This window comes from Mirounga angustirostris, unplaced genomic scaffold, assembly GCF_029215605.1.
Source record: "Mirounga angustirostris isolate CCGP_5_RB_7025 unplaced genomic scaffold, mMirAng1.0.hap1 SCAF_1, whole genome shotgun sequence".
Lineage (NCBI taxonomy): Eukaryota > Metazoa > Chordata > Mammalia > Carnivora > Phocidae > Mirounga > Mirounga angustirostris.
Window position 1 is genome coordinate 111,362,721 of NW_026991709.1, and position 13,023 is coordinate 111,375,743.

The following is a 13,023-nucleotide window of genomic DNA, read 5'->3' on the forward strand; positions in this document are numbered from 1 at the left end:
GGGAGCAGGTGCTCAAGACATGGGCTGCGTGGGTTTAAGCTCTGGTGCCATCACTCACGAGCTCTATGATTTTGGGTGAGATACAGAACTCCCCTAAACCTCAGTCTCCTCATCTGTAAAATAATGACAGCACACGATGCTGTATGACATTACAGATCGATACATGGCTGAGGTGACCATATTTGATAATTCATTAAGAAGTCTTATACTGTGTCTGGCATAATTATAATTATGAAATATTGAAGACCTGGGTTTTTTTTTAATACCAGAAATTGGTGAGGGGTGTGTGTGTGCAGATAAATGGGAGCATATCATTTTAAAGATTAATGATTTTAGGGGCCCCTGGGTGGCTCAGTTTGTTAAGTGTCTGACTCTTGATTTTGGCTCAGGTCATGATCTCAGGGTTGTGAGATCGAGCCCTGTGTGGAGCCTGCTGAAGATTTTCTCTCTACCTCTCCTGCTGTCCCTAACCCCCTCTTCTAAAATCAATCAATCAATCAAACAAAGATTAATGATTTTAAAAGAGCAGCTCCTCCAAAGAGGAAAAAAGGAACTAAAATAAGACCTCAGAATATGGCAGAAATTTTTGTCTTTCAGCATAAAAGAACTTGGTTCTCCACAGGGCTTTACTCTTTTCTTGGCCTAAGTCCTCTACCAGAACTCTGAACCATATTGGGGAAAAGATAAATTTCTTTTTGATTCCATGGGGATTACTTAAAAATACTACTATCTGACCTAGCAATCCTACTTCTGGGCATATATCCAAAAGAATTGAAACCAGAGTCTCAAAAAGATATTTGCCCACTCATGTTCGCAGCAGTAGTATTTACAATAGCCAAGAGGTAGAAGCAACTGAAAAATCTATCAATAAATAAACACATAAACAAAATGTGGCATACACATACAATGGAATATTATTCAGCCTTAAAGGAAGGAAATTCTGTCATGGGCTACAACGTGGATGAACATGAAGGACATAATGCTAAGTGAAATAAGCCAGTCACAAAAATACTTATATGCTATATAATCCCACTTGTATGAAATATCTAAAGTAGCCAGACTCATAGAAACAAAGCAGAATGTTGGTTACGAGGACCTGGGGGAAGTGGGGAAGGAGGAGTCATTTAATGGGTACAGAGTTGCAGACTTGTGAGATGCAGACATTCTGGAGATCTGTTTCCTAACAATAAAAAATATATATCTGTTTCACAACAATGAATATACTTCACACTACTCAGCTGTACACTTAAAAATGGTTATGATGGTAGGGCGCCTGGGTGGCTCAGTCGTTAAGCGCCTGCCTTCGGCTCAGGTCATGATCCCGGGGTCCTGGGATCGAGCCCCGCATCGGGCTCCCTGCTCCTCAGGAAGCCTGCTTCTCCCTCTCCCACTCCTCCTGCTTGTGTTCCTGCTCTCTCTCTCTGTCAAATAAATAAATAAAATCTTTTAAAAAAAATGGTTATGATGGTAAATCTTATTTTTTTAGCACAATTTTAAAAATGAAGAGATGCACGGATGCTTGACATGTAACACAGGTACAGTAAATCCTAACTATTGGCTATTAGTAGGGTTATCCAATGCCGGTCCTCGAACATGACTCTTTCCCCAGCACCCCCTCCCCAGCCTTTTCCTCATAGATAACATATCTTCTTTCTCCATCTGCTCTTGCACTCTGTCCTGTTCCATAGCTTTGCTTGCACCTTTGTTCTGTCAAATGCAGGAGCAGTGAAGTGCAGAACACCGTGTTCCCTGCTGAGTCCTACCCCGTGCCATGCATGGAGTGGGTGCACACTCTTTTTAAGTTTTATTTTTTTTATCTTTCCATTACAAGTATAGCAAGTCAATGATACAGAGAATATTGACAATAACGAAGTATGAGGAACAGGGAAAAAAATTATCAAAGTCCGGCCGCTTAAAAGCAATTACGTGTTAATTTGTTGGTGGTGGGTTTTTTTGAGTAACTTTGTGAATTAAGTAGAGTGAAAACAAAATGCTAACTACCTTAAAAAGGAAGGTAAGGACTTAATATTCAAGTAAATTTGGGAATTGTTTTCCTCGAGAATATTCTAGGGTAGTTTGAGGTACCTGGTAGCTAAGACCTTGATGGGTAAGTTGGAGTCAAAGAGACAGTGTAACTATGATAATACAAATATAGCTCTTTTAGTTAATATCATTTTGGTTGCAGTCAAAAGAACCCAGCTCGGGCGCCTGGGTGGCTCAGGTGGTTGGGCGACTGCCTTCGGCTCAGGTCATGATCCTGGAGTCCCGGGATCGAGTCCCGCATCGGGCTCCCTGCTCGACAGGGAGTCTGCTTCGTCCTCTGACCCTATCCCCTCTCATGTGTTCTCTCTCTCTCATTCTTTCTCTCTCAAATAAATAAATAAAATCTTTAAAAAAAAAAAAAAGAACCCAGCTCTCGCAACCAAAGCATAAAGATGAATTAATTGCTGTCGAAGTATAATTTTCAAAAAGCTAAAACATGGGTCTCCTACCAATGATACAGTGTACCTGCGTCAGAGATTTATTTAACTAATTAATGAGGGAACCAGCAGGATGGTAAAGCTGGTTCAGAGGAAGATGCAGGAGATTGATGTATACATGATCAGTGAAAGACAGGATGCTAGAATCAAACTGCTAAATTAAACGCCAAAAAAACCCCAAAGCAATACAACTACAGCCTCTATGGATATCCATTCCACTGAGCAAAAATGATTTGCATTTCTATTAGACAAAAAATCATATGGAACTCAATTAGTTAACATCAAATGTTTAGGAAACAGGGCCCTAATCAATAGTCCACTGTGAGCCAGAGTTCCTTCCTTCCAGGGTCATGTGACCCCCAAAGCAGGCCTGTTGGACAGTTCTCCAATATGACATTGAAAGACACACAGTCATCCTTCCTCTTGCCTGAGTTCCGAAGGTTTGATAATTTTTCTGAACTGGGAGCCTCAAGTCACTGGACAATCATTACTGTCATGAGCTGCTCATGTCCCGTGGGCCAGGCCTGTGCCAAACACTCTCCTTGCCATGCCTCGTTCTCACAACAGCAGAAAAGGGACTATCATTCCTGCATTTTACAGAGAGGCAACCTAAGGTGTAGAAAGTTCCATACTTTCCCCAAGGTGATATGGCTGATACAGTGGCAAAGTCCAGGCAGGGCTCTGTCGGGCCAGCTCTAATTCCAACTGGGAGTCTCCCAGGCACTCCCAGAGGTCACCCAAGAGGAGGCACTGGGGTGGGAAGGGGGGAAAGAGCAGAACTCTCACTGGGAATGACCTAAGCTCTCGTTCTTTATCATTCCTGTCATATGCATACTTTATGGTATCTAGATGAGCATAGTAGCACATATGCAGCTTCTGAATGGATAATTATACATATTTCAGTGGGCCACAATCAGAAAGGTTTGCAGCCTTCTGCTGCAAAGCCTTTCAGTTTGTCAGGAGCATGGTTACGGTGCACGTGCATTTTCATGTTTGCTGCTGGGCATTTCTGACTCACTTCTTCAGTCTTACTCAGCTTGTTTCCTCAAAATGTTTCCGATTCTGGTGTCTAGCCATGAAGACTGAGAGCCTCAAACCTTTTCCTTGCAGTGTGAGAGGTGCAGCATTTTCATCTCTAGGGAGATCAGGAGATGCTTGCAGGCAACGTTGTTGTCCTTTTCTGTGCTTGCTGGGAAGGCACGACGAAGGTCAAATCCACGTTCTCATTTGCTTCCATCTCTAGCTCTGGGCTTTGTGAGAGTGAGGGGAAGGGGGCTAGCCATGAAATGGAGAGTGATTCACACATAATTCTCAAGTTCCTACTCAGGGCTTTCAGAAATCACCTTGGTGGGTGGCTGAGTGACCTGAAGATGAAAGAAAGTAAATTGTCAAGTTCTAGCCTTAGAAAACCAAAGAGCAGTGAAGGCTGGACACAGAGTCTATGTGAATTAAGGAGATTTGCTCCCAGAGCAGTGCCGGCGTTGTCCCCAAAGCCAGACTCCAGGGACTGCTTGGAGCTTTTGGAGCAAAGCATTCCAACTGTTCTATAACATTAGTATTATTGGGCATTCTCTGAAATTACTAGTTACACGCAGTTGAATAAATGCTCCTAAATGCAATTAAGAATGTATTATATGTTGACTTTATGGATGAGCTAAGAAAAATACTCATTATCTTGTCTCTCTGGGAAATACTACATATACTTAGAGGCTTTGTGCTCTTGCACAGTTGTAGGGGACAAACAAGCAGGGGAGAGCCAGGGTTCCCTGGCCCAGCTAGGGGTGCCTCTTCTGTGCCCCCACATCCACACACAGAACTTGGCACCCCCACCACCTTCCCAAACTTGGAAGCCTTCACCGAGAAAGCTGTATGTGGTGAGGCTGGGAAACACAGCTTGCTGCCTCGTCTCAAAAGCAACCCCCAAAGCAGATAGCCTTCAGGGACTTCTGGGTGATGGCTCAACAGGAGAGTGTGGCCCCAGGTAAACAAAGAGGTCTCAGAAAGGGCATGGTGGGGACTCCTGGCGCCCCCCCCCCCCCCCCCCCCCCCCCCCCGCCGCTGGAGTCCTTCTAACCAGTCCTCAGGTGAATGACAGAAGCCCACCAGCCGATTGCCTCTCTGCCTCCCTCTTCACGAGTGTAAAGTGCTTACAGGACAGACTAGGTCCTGGGCTCCAGCTCCTCTCTGCAGAGAAGCTCTGCCATTTGTTTGACAAATAATTGTGCCCGGTGCTGTGCTGGGATGTCCGCACCCCTTGCCCAAGTGGCCCAGAGGAGTTCAAAAGCCTCCTTACTGTAGCAGAGACCCAGCCTCAGCAGCCCAGCATTGCCTGGAGGCCTGTTAGAAACATAGAACCCCAGCCCCAGCCTGAACCTACTGAAACAGAAGCTGCATTTCATCTGAATTCCCCCAGGTAGTTTGGATGTGCCTTAGTTTGAGAAGCACTAATCTAAAGTTTAACTGGCCCAAGATCACATCCCAGCCCCACCATTTGCAGGCAAGTCACTGCAGGCAGGAGGCTTCATTTCCTTGCTGTGTGGATCTCTCCGTAGGGCTGCTCAAGTGTCCTCATGACACAGCAGCTGGCTTCCCCCAGAGGGAGTGATCCAAGAGAGAGCAAAGCGGAAGCTGCGATATCTTTTTGTGACCCACCCCTGGAAGTCACGCTTGTGTACTTTTTCTACAATATCTCATTGGTTATACAGGCCAGCCTTGTTCTTTTTCTTTTCTTTTCTTTTCTTTTCTTTTCTTTTCTTTTCCTTTTCTTTTCCTTTTCTTTTCTTTTTTTAAGATCTTATTTATTTGTTTGAGAGAGCGAGAGAGAGCATGAGCAGGGGGGGAGAGGCAGAGGGAGAGGGAGAAGCAGACTCCCTGATGAGCAGGAAACCCAATGCAGGACTCGATCCCAGGACTCCGGGATCATGACCTGAGCTGAAGGCAGACCCTTAACCGACTGAGCCACCCAGGCGCCCCCAGGTCAGCCTTTTTCAGGTGTGAGCGGGCCCCACAGCTGCATGAAGACTTGGAGGTAGGGATAATTGATTCTGCAATTTCCTACAGGAGCTTAGGGAAGCAGGGCATGTGGGGAGGGCCTGCAGTGGTGCGCATCTTCCGAAGATGCGCAGAGTCTGAAATGTGAGTGTTGGGATCCCTGTGCCACATGCTTAAGCCATGTCCTCCAAACCAGCTTTAACAGTAACAAAGCGCCACTTTGATCTCCATTTGTATGTCTACCTCTTAACGGACCCCAAATTTGGAGGAAGAAGGAAGAGGTGTTATTAGGCCACTAATCCTGAGCAAGAAGCATACATTCGACATAGGTACAAGTTATTCTAAATTAATTTTTCATGATCAGTCAACATTGTCCGAGCTCTCACTTCCCCATGCCACCACCAACAAAAGAAACCTCTGGTACACGCTAATTCCAGTCTCATTCTCAACATAATTGTTTATCTTCCAGCTCCAAGTGCTGCATAGTAGAGGGGGAACCAGGTGCTTGAGGAAGTCAGAGCATCTCATAAAAACAGTGATGACATGTACTATGCACTACTATACTGTTTATGTATCTTTCCTTTAATCCTCACAATAATTCTATGACAGAACTATCACTTATTCCCATTTTATTAAGGAAGAAACTGAGGCTCAAAGGGATGGCACAGATGGGGAGTGTGCGGAACATTCTAGGGTTTGAATGCGGGTCCGGCTGGCTCTGAAGTCTTCGGTTTCTAATACACAGTATTACATTTTGAGCCCTATGTGGGAGTCCAGTCCTTAGTTTAGGAAACATTCTTTTAAAGTTCTTTAAATTTTTGACCTAAAGGGTCATACTCTGATATTTTGTAAGCATTTTGGATTTGGTCTGCTTTGGAAGCTGTCAATTACTGCCACAAAACCCATCTTTCTTAGCTAGAAATAGACTCAGAAACACCATTTCTGACACTTTCAGGAACTTCCTGGCCATTTAACCAAGAACTACCACTTCTTTTGAAAGGAAAACAACTCGCATGCTTTCCTGCTGTAAATCCCCCATTGCCCCAGGAGGAAGCGCAGGCGTATACTGTTCAACTCTGCTTGCACAATGGAAGCCCCTGAGCCACCACAGGCCCAGCCTCAGCCCCGTGGGACACAAGTCAGAAATAATATCACGCACTCTGGGACTTTTTCCTTCGAGTGAAAAGAGCACTGGTTTCAGAGTCACATGGCCCTAGGTTAGGTCTCCTCCATCACACGGGTCTGTGACCTTCGAGATATTTCTTTAACCCTGGTCCTTGATTTCCTCACCTGTGAAACGGGGACAAAATATCTAACATGACAAGTTGTTAGGAGTAAAGGACATAATATTTGTCTAACATCTAACGTAACACTCGGCATGTAGTAGGTATCCATAAATCAGAGTTCCCTGAGAATCACCTGGGGCCCGTTTTTAAAATATCCATGCTCAAGACCTATGACCCAGGGATTTGACTTAATTGTAAATTTTTAAAAGCTCCAATGTGAGTCTAAGCTACACCCAATCCCTCTCCCTTGCTTTTGCCCAATCCTTCTAGAGACAGAGTTCTGTTCCTAAACTGACTCCACGCCTGGCGTGTGACTCAGACACGCTACCTCAGGTCCAAAAAGGTTGCAATGTATTCAAGTTATCTCCTGGTACATGTTTACTGTAATTGCCACATATTTAATTCCTTTCATTGTGCCAGAACTTTTGAAATATGTTTTCTCAATTAATATGTTTTCTCAATTAATATTAATTATCCCTATGAAGTAAATTATATTCTTGTTCCCATCATACAGAGTAAGAAACTGAGACTCATAAATGTACCTTCATTCTTTCAACAAATATTTATTGCATGCCATTAATACGCCAGCCACTGCTCTAGGAGAACGACTTGTCCAAGTCACAGAATTTTAAGTAAGGAAGGGAGCCTGGATTCAGTCTCAGACTGTCTGACTCACAGTGCGCTTTCTCCCACAGCTCACCACCTCACAGCAGAACCATTGAGCCCAGCAGTAGGCACCAGGAGAAGGGGGTTTCTACTTAATCATTCATTCAGCCCTCACCCTTCAGGGAGCGCTACTCACATGGTGTTCTGGCTGAGTAATGCTCCCTAGAACCGTGCAACCAAGCAGCCCTGCCATTTCTATTTGTGGGGGAACCATTTTACAGGGGGGGAGCCAAGGCACAGAGAGGTTCCTAGGGTCACAGAGCTGCTAAGTGCTTCCCAAGCCTCAGGCTGGTTTGCAAGCTTCCAGAGGACAAGGTGTTCATCTGCTGTGTGGCCCTGGAAGGCAGCAGCCTTCGATGTAGTGGGTATTCGAGCCACGTGAAACAATGGTGGAGCAAAGCCTGACGGAGCCCTCCTGAGGGAGTCAGTGCCCTAAGGGATCAGGGCAGTCTCGAGTCTCATAGTTGTGGGTTCCAAGCAGATGCCAACCTGAAGCATGTGGTGACTATGAGTCTTCATGATTATATTTAGCTTGCATTGCATCACATACTCAACCAAACATATTAAAACACAGTATCTGTGTCCAAAGGACTAAATATACACAAAAAGACAGAGAGAAAGGGGGATGTGTCTGGAGGAAGCGAGTGAGCCTCTCCCTTCTTTGCTCTTTCAGGATTCTGATCTGCACTGAGAGCTGACATCAGATACTGCATCAATACGTACTGCGTTTTGTTTTTCTGACCGGTAGGTACAGTGGAAAGACGTGGACATGAAAGCCTCACCATGTTCTCTCTGCACCTGTCCCTGAGCTACACTGACATGTGAGCAGCTGGTGCCTTGATCAGGTGGGGTCCCGGCCTCATTCTGGAACTCTGGTTCGTGAACTCTGGTGTGTGTCAAATGATCCAGAGAGCTTGTTAGGACACACATTTCTGGAGGGACGACTGGGTGGCTCAGTGGGTTGAGTGGCTGCCTTCGGCTCATGTCATGATCGCAGGGTCCTGGGCTCGAGTCCCGCGTCAGGCTCCTCGTGCTTCTCCCTCTACCTGCCGTACCCCTGCTTGTGCTCTCGCTCTCTCTCTGACAAATAAATAAAATCTTAAAAAAAGACACACATTTCTGGGCCTCATTCCCAGGGTTTCTAACTTATTTGCATTTCTAACAAGTTCCCAGGTGATGCAGATGCTGCCTGTCTAGGGACCACACTTTTAGAACCTCTGGTCTCCAATAACAAGGTAGTTCTGTAAATGCTAGAAGGGGCCAAATCCAAGATACACTGTTGAATGTCTAAAACACAAGGGCAAAGGTGTGGAGGAGGCAGGGGAAGAGTTTACCACTATTTGCATAGAAAATAGGTTGACATATACACTTGCAGCTTGTATATGCATTGACTATTTCTGGATGGTTACCCGAAAAAATGCTAATAATTGTTGCCGCAGGGGACTGAGTGTCTGGGGTGCTACGCTGACTGTTCCCTGGGTCTCTCCCCAACTCCAACACCACCCCAGATCATTTTCCTTTCTCTGCTCCATTCCCTGCAGAGAGTCTGTCCTCCAGGGTCTCCATCACCCCGTTTCTCTCGAGGGTTGACTTCCTCCTGGGTTTGGCTAGTGGGAGGCAGCAGTAGGAGATCCGAGGGTGGGCGGAGAGGAAGAAGGACATTTCTGCTGCACCTCTCCCCGCTTTGTCCACAGCTAGCTCCAGCTCTCCCTGGTTTCCGCTTGCACTCTTTTCTTCTTCAGCTGTTGCTAGCTCCTCGGGCCTCCCTGTCCCTTGTTTATCCCCTGAACCCTGCCCTCACCTCGGTAAGTGGTCCCTTCCTTAAGGTCCCTGAATTTGGGATACTCTGGAGGTGCATTTTGCTTTCTGCCAGGATCCTGACTGAGAACAGGAGGAAACTTACTATTCACTGTGCGTCCTTTTGCGTCATTTAAATATTTTGCTATGTGCCTATAATATGTGGTCAAAAATGCAAATATTAAAAAATACATTATAGGGGGGCGCCTGGGTGGCTCAGTCATTAAGCGTCTGCCTTCGGCTCAGGTCATGATCCCAGGGTCCTGGGATCAAGCCCCGCATCGGGCTCCCTGCTCAGCAGGAAGCCGGCTTCTCCCTCTCCCACTCCTGCTGCTTGTGTTCCCTCTCTCACTGTATCTCTCTGTCAAATAAATAAAATCTTTAAAAAAAAATACATTATAGGAATAGAAATTCAATCTTAAATCATCTCACACAGTAAGTTTCCAAAGAGAATTACTGGACAATGGGTCTACTTCAGCACCTAATGTCCCTTCATCACGTTTGGCTTTAATCTGATGCTAACAAGGAATTGATACTTATCTTCTATTCCAGCCCTGGCAGTGCAGTCAAGGTGAACGTTCCCGGAGGACAAGGACCAGAGCTGATGCCTCTTTGCAGTGCACATGGTATCTGGGTTGTCAGGGTAGGAAATGACGGAAAGGAATTTTCACCTTTGGAGTCACACACACTAAACTCGAATCACATCTATACCACTTTCTTTCTCTGATTCCATGAATCTCCTGTTCCGCCTGGTTCCCTTAAGGGGACTCATCACATCCCACGGTGGGTTTGCACTATTTGGACATGGTCTCTTGGACGCCATGAACATTAATACTTTTACATTCTGCCGTGAGCCTAAGAAGTAAGCCGTTAAACTCTTAGCTGTTTTTATTCCAATGTGTGCCCAACGTACCCTCACCCTGTGCCTGAGCCACACCCCCTCCCAGGCAGGAGTAAAGATGGCCCAGGGGTCAAGCATGGGAAAGGGGCTGGACCTAAGGCACTGAGATTTAGAGGACCCGAAAATTGTAAATAATGATTTTGAAAGCTTAACATCTATTTAGCAAGAGTAATGGTTTAAAGTGGGAAACCGCCAGATGGTATGCACTGTTAATAATGCCCATCTGTGAGCCATATCATGAATTATAAAATTGATTTGGAGGAGAACATCTCCTGCTGTTTGCCCCAGGTGCCAAAATGTCTCCTTATAGCTCTGGGGGTCAGGTACAGGGTAAGCAGACTGAGGTGCATATTGCTTAAAAATAATACTGTGTAATATTTTTACCTAATAACAAGACAAAACCTGACTGCTAATTTTTTTTAAGGTTGAGAAGTATTTGCAGCATTCAGAGGACCACGTCGGAACTTCTTGCTTTACACACAAGCCGGGAGCATGGGGATGCTATAGGCAGAGCCCCTCTCTCCAATGATCTGATCAACTTTTGACCTTCTGCCCTGGTTCTGGGGATCCTGGTTTCTGAACCCCTGGACCCTCACCTGGGCTCCTGACAAGGGCCTCAGATTCTCTTGCATTAAACACCAGTTTGCTCTTGCTTCTCCCCCTGGACCCTGCAAACTCTCCCCATCTGACGTCACAGCTGCAGATAACAGGTGTTCCCATTTCTCTCCTTGGTCCTCCTTAGTCACCTGGATGCATGCCTAGCTTGAATGATTCTATTTCCCAACCCCTTGAGCACATTCTTTCCCCTACTTTCTGTCTCACCTGGAGTAAATGTCCTCCGCTGCTCCCCACAAAGCTCTAACTCTACACTTTCCCTGTGAAGACTCTTGACTATCTCTAGCCACGAAGGTCTTCCTAGAATCCCTGTAGGTAGAGCACCCACCTGATTATATTTTGCCTTATGCTGCCCTCAGTTATCTTCACTTGTGCTTATCTTGTCTCTCAAATAGGTCGGAAAATCTCCTGACACCCATGCCTCCTGTCTTTGCACCTTCTCCCAAGGTGCATCTGAGCCATAGCTGGGAAGACAGAGAAGCTTAATTACCCCTATTCCCTGTTTAATGCATCTTGTCCCATGATGTAAGTTTTCCTTCACCTTCACAGCGCATTGGAATCACCTGGGGAACTTTAAAATATGTAGATTCCCAGGCCCTACGCCCAGAGATTCCGTTTCAGTTGGTCTAGAATGGAGCCCACTTTGGGGTGTTTGAAATCTCCGCCAGTGATTCTAACGTACAGCTGAGAGTGGGCACCACAGCACTGTATGAACTGGGATGATGGTCCTCAGCTGTATTGAGTTCCCTAGGCCGCTCAGTTTGTCTTCTGGCTGCACTTTCTCCATATTTCAAATTATATCTTACAAGTTAAATTGCCACCCTCAGCTCCCTTCCGATAGAACCTACAAGGAATAGTCTTTAGGCAAGTGAAAACTTTCTGCCATTACCTCACTGGGCAGAAAGTCAAGCTGTAAAAAACCAGCCAAGTAGTTGCCTTCAGAATGAGCCACTCATTAATCAATGAGCTGTCCTCCAAGCACCTGCGTGAAGCCAGCGGTCACCATTTGTGACATCCTACTTCCTTCCCCCAAGTAAATCAGACGGGGGAGCTAGCAAACAAAAAAGACTAAAGGTGCTTCTACGTATTGAGGTCACCAATAAGTAATGATAAGAGAACAGAAAAGGGGGGAAAAACAGGGATGATGAATTAATGAGGCTATTATGACAAAATGATTTAATGGCAAATACGTGCAACTGAATTAATGAGGCTTTGATGGCATTTCCAAGTTTCATTTCCCTTGAGTATCTCGGTGAATCCAGTATCTCCCAGAAAACTTGTAAGAATATTCTGTTTTGAAGACTTTCTGCTAACAAGACAAGAAAAGCAACCTTGAGGAATATTTTTCTAATTCACCTCTTTCCGGCTTACTGCAGTTTTAATTACTGGTGAAATAAAACCATGGGGTGAAAAGGGAAAAAACCAACAACCCACAGAACTCTTGAGCAGCCTAGGTGCTTTTAAATGTAAATTTCGTAAGACGGTTAAAACAAAGAAGAAAAGGAAACCCTGAGGATGTAGACACTATATTAAGAGATATTCTCTAAATTATGTTTTTCAAAATTATCCATCAAGCACCAGTAAGTTTTTAAACACTCATCAGATTCATTTTCTAAGTAATTGCTTTAGAAGGAGCTCTCTTCACCTATCTAGAACCAGGAGCGCTCTTGTACTTTGTTATAAGCTATGGAGCTGCTTTACTGAGCATCTATTACTTCAGCTTTCTCTCTGCAATACAGTTGAACTGGACTCTAGAATTTAATAATCTCCTTCTGCATCTACCCAATCACTCTACGGAAGCACAATTTTCTTTACATGAATCTCTGGTATTGAATGGGTTCCTTTTTTTCCTTGGAAATCATTTGCAACATTATTTCTATCAAAATTTGCCTTTTTTCTTTTACAGGGGAGCCCACTAGGTGACACACACTCTGCTCACACACCCAGAGTTTTCACACCTCTTAATTCCTCCCTCTAAAATATGAACAGAAGCCAAGGATCACCAAAATTGAGAAAACCTCCAATATGAAAGAAAGTGACACAAAAACAAATACACAGAGTGAAAGAATGTAGCTCAATGAAAGGTAATGAAGAGAGCAGGAAAAAAACAAAACAAAACACTGAAACAATTAGAATTCATATCCCTCAGGAGGAAAGAAAAGCTACTGCATCCACTAAAACAAATCAAACCCAGGGAAAAGGATACAATCAAATCGCAAGAAAGAGCTCATAGAAATAAAATACATGATAGCCCAAGTGAAAAATTCCAGTGAAGGATGGGATGATA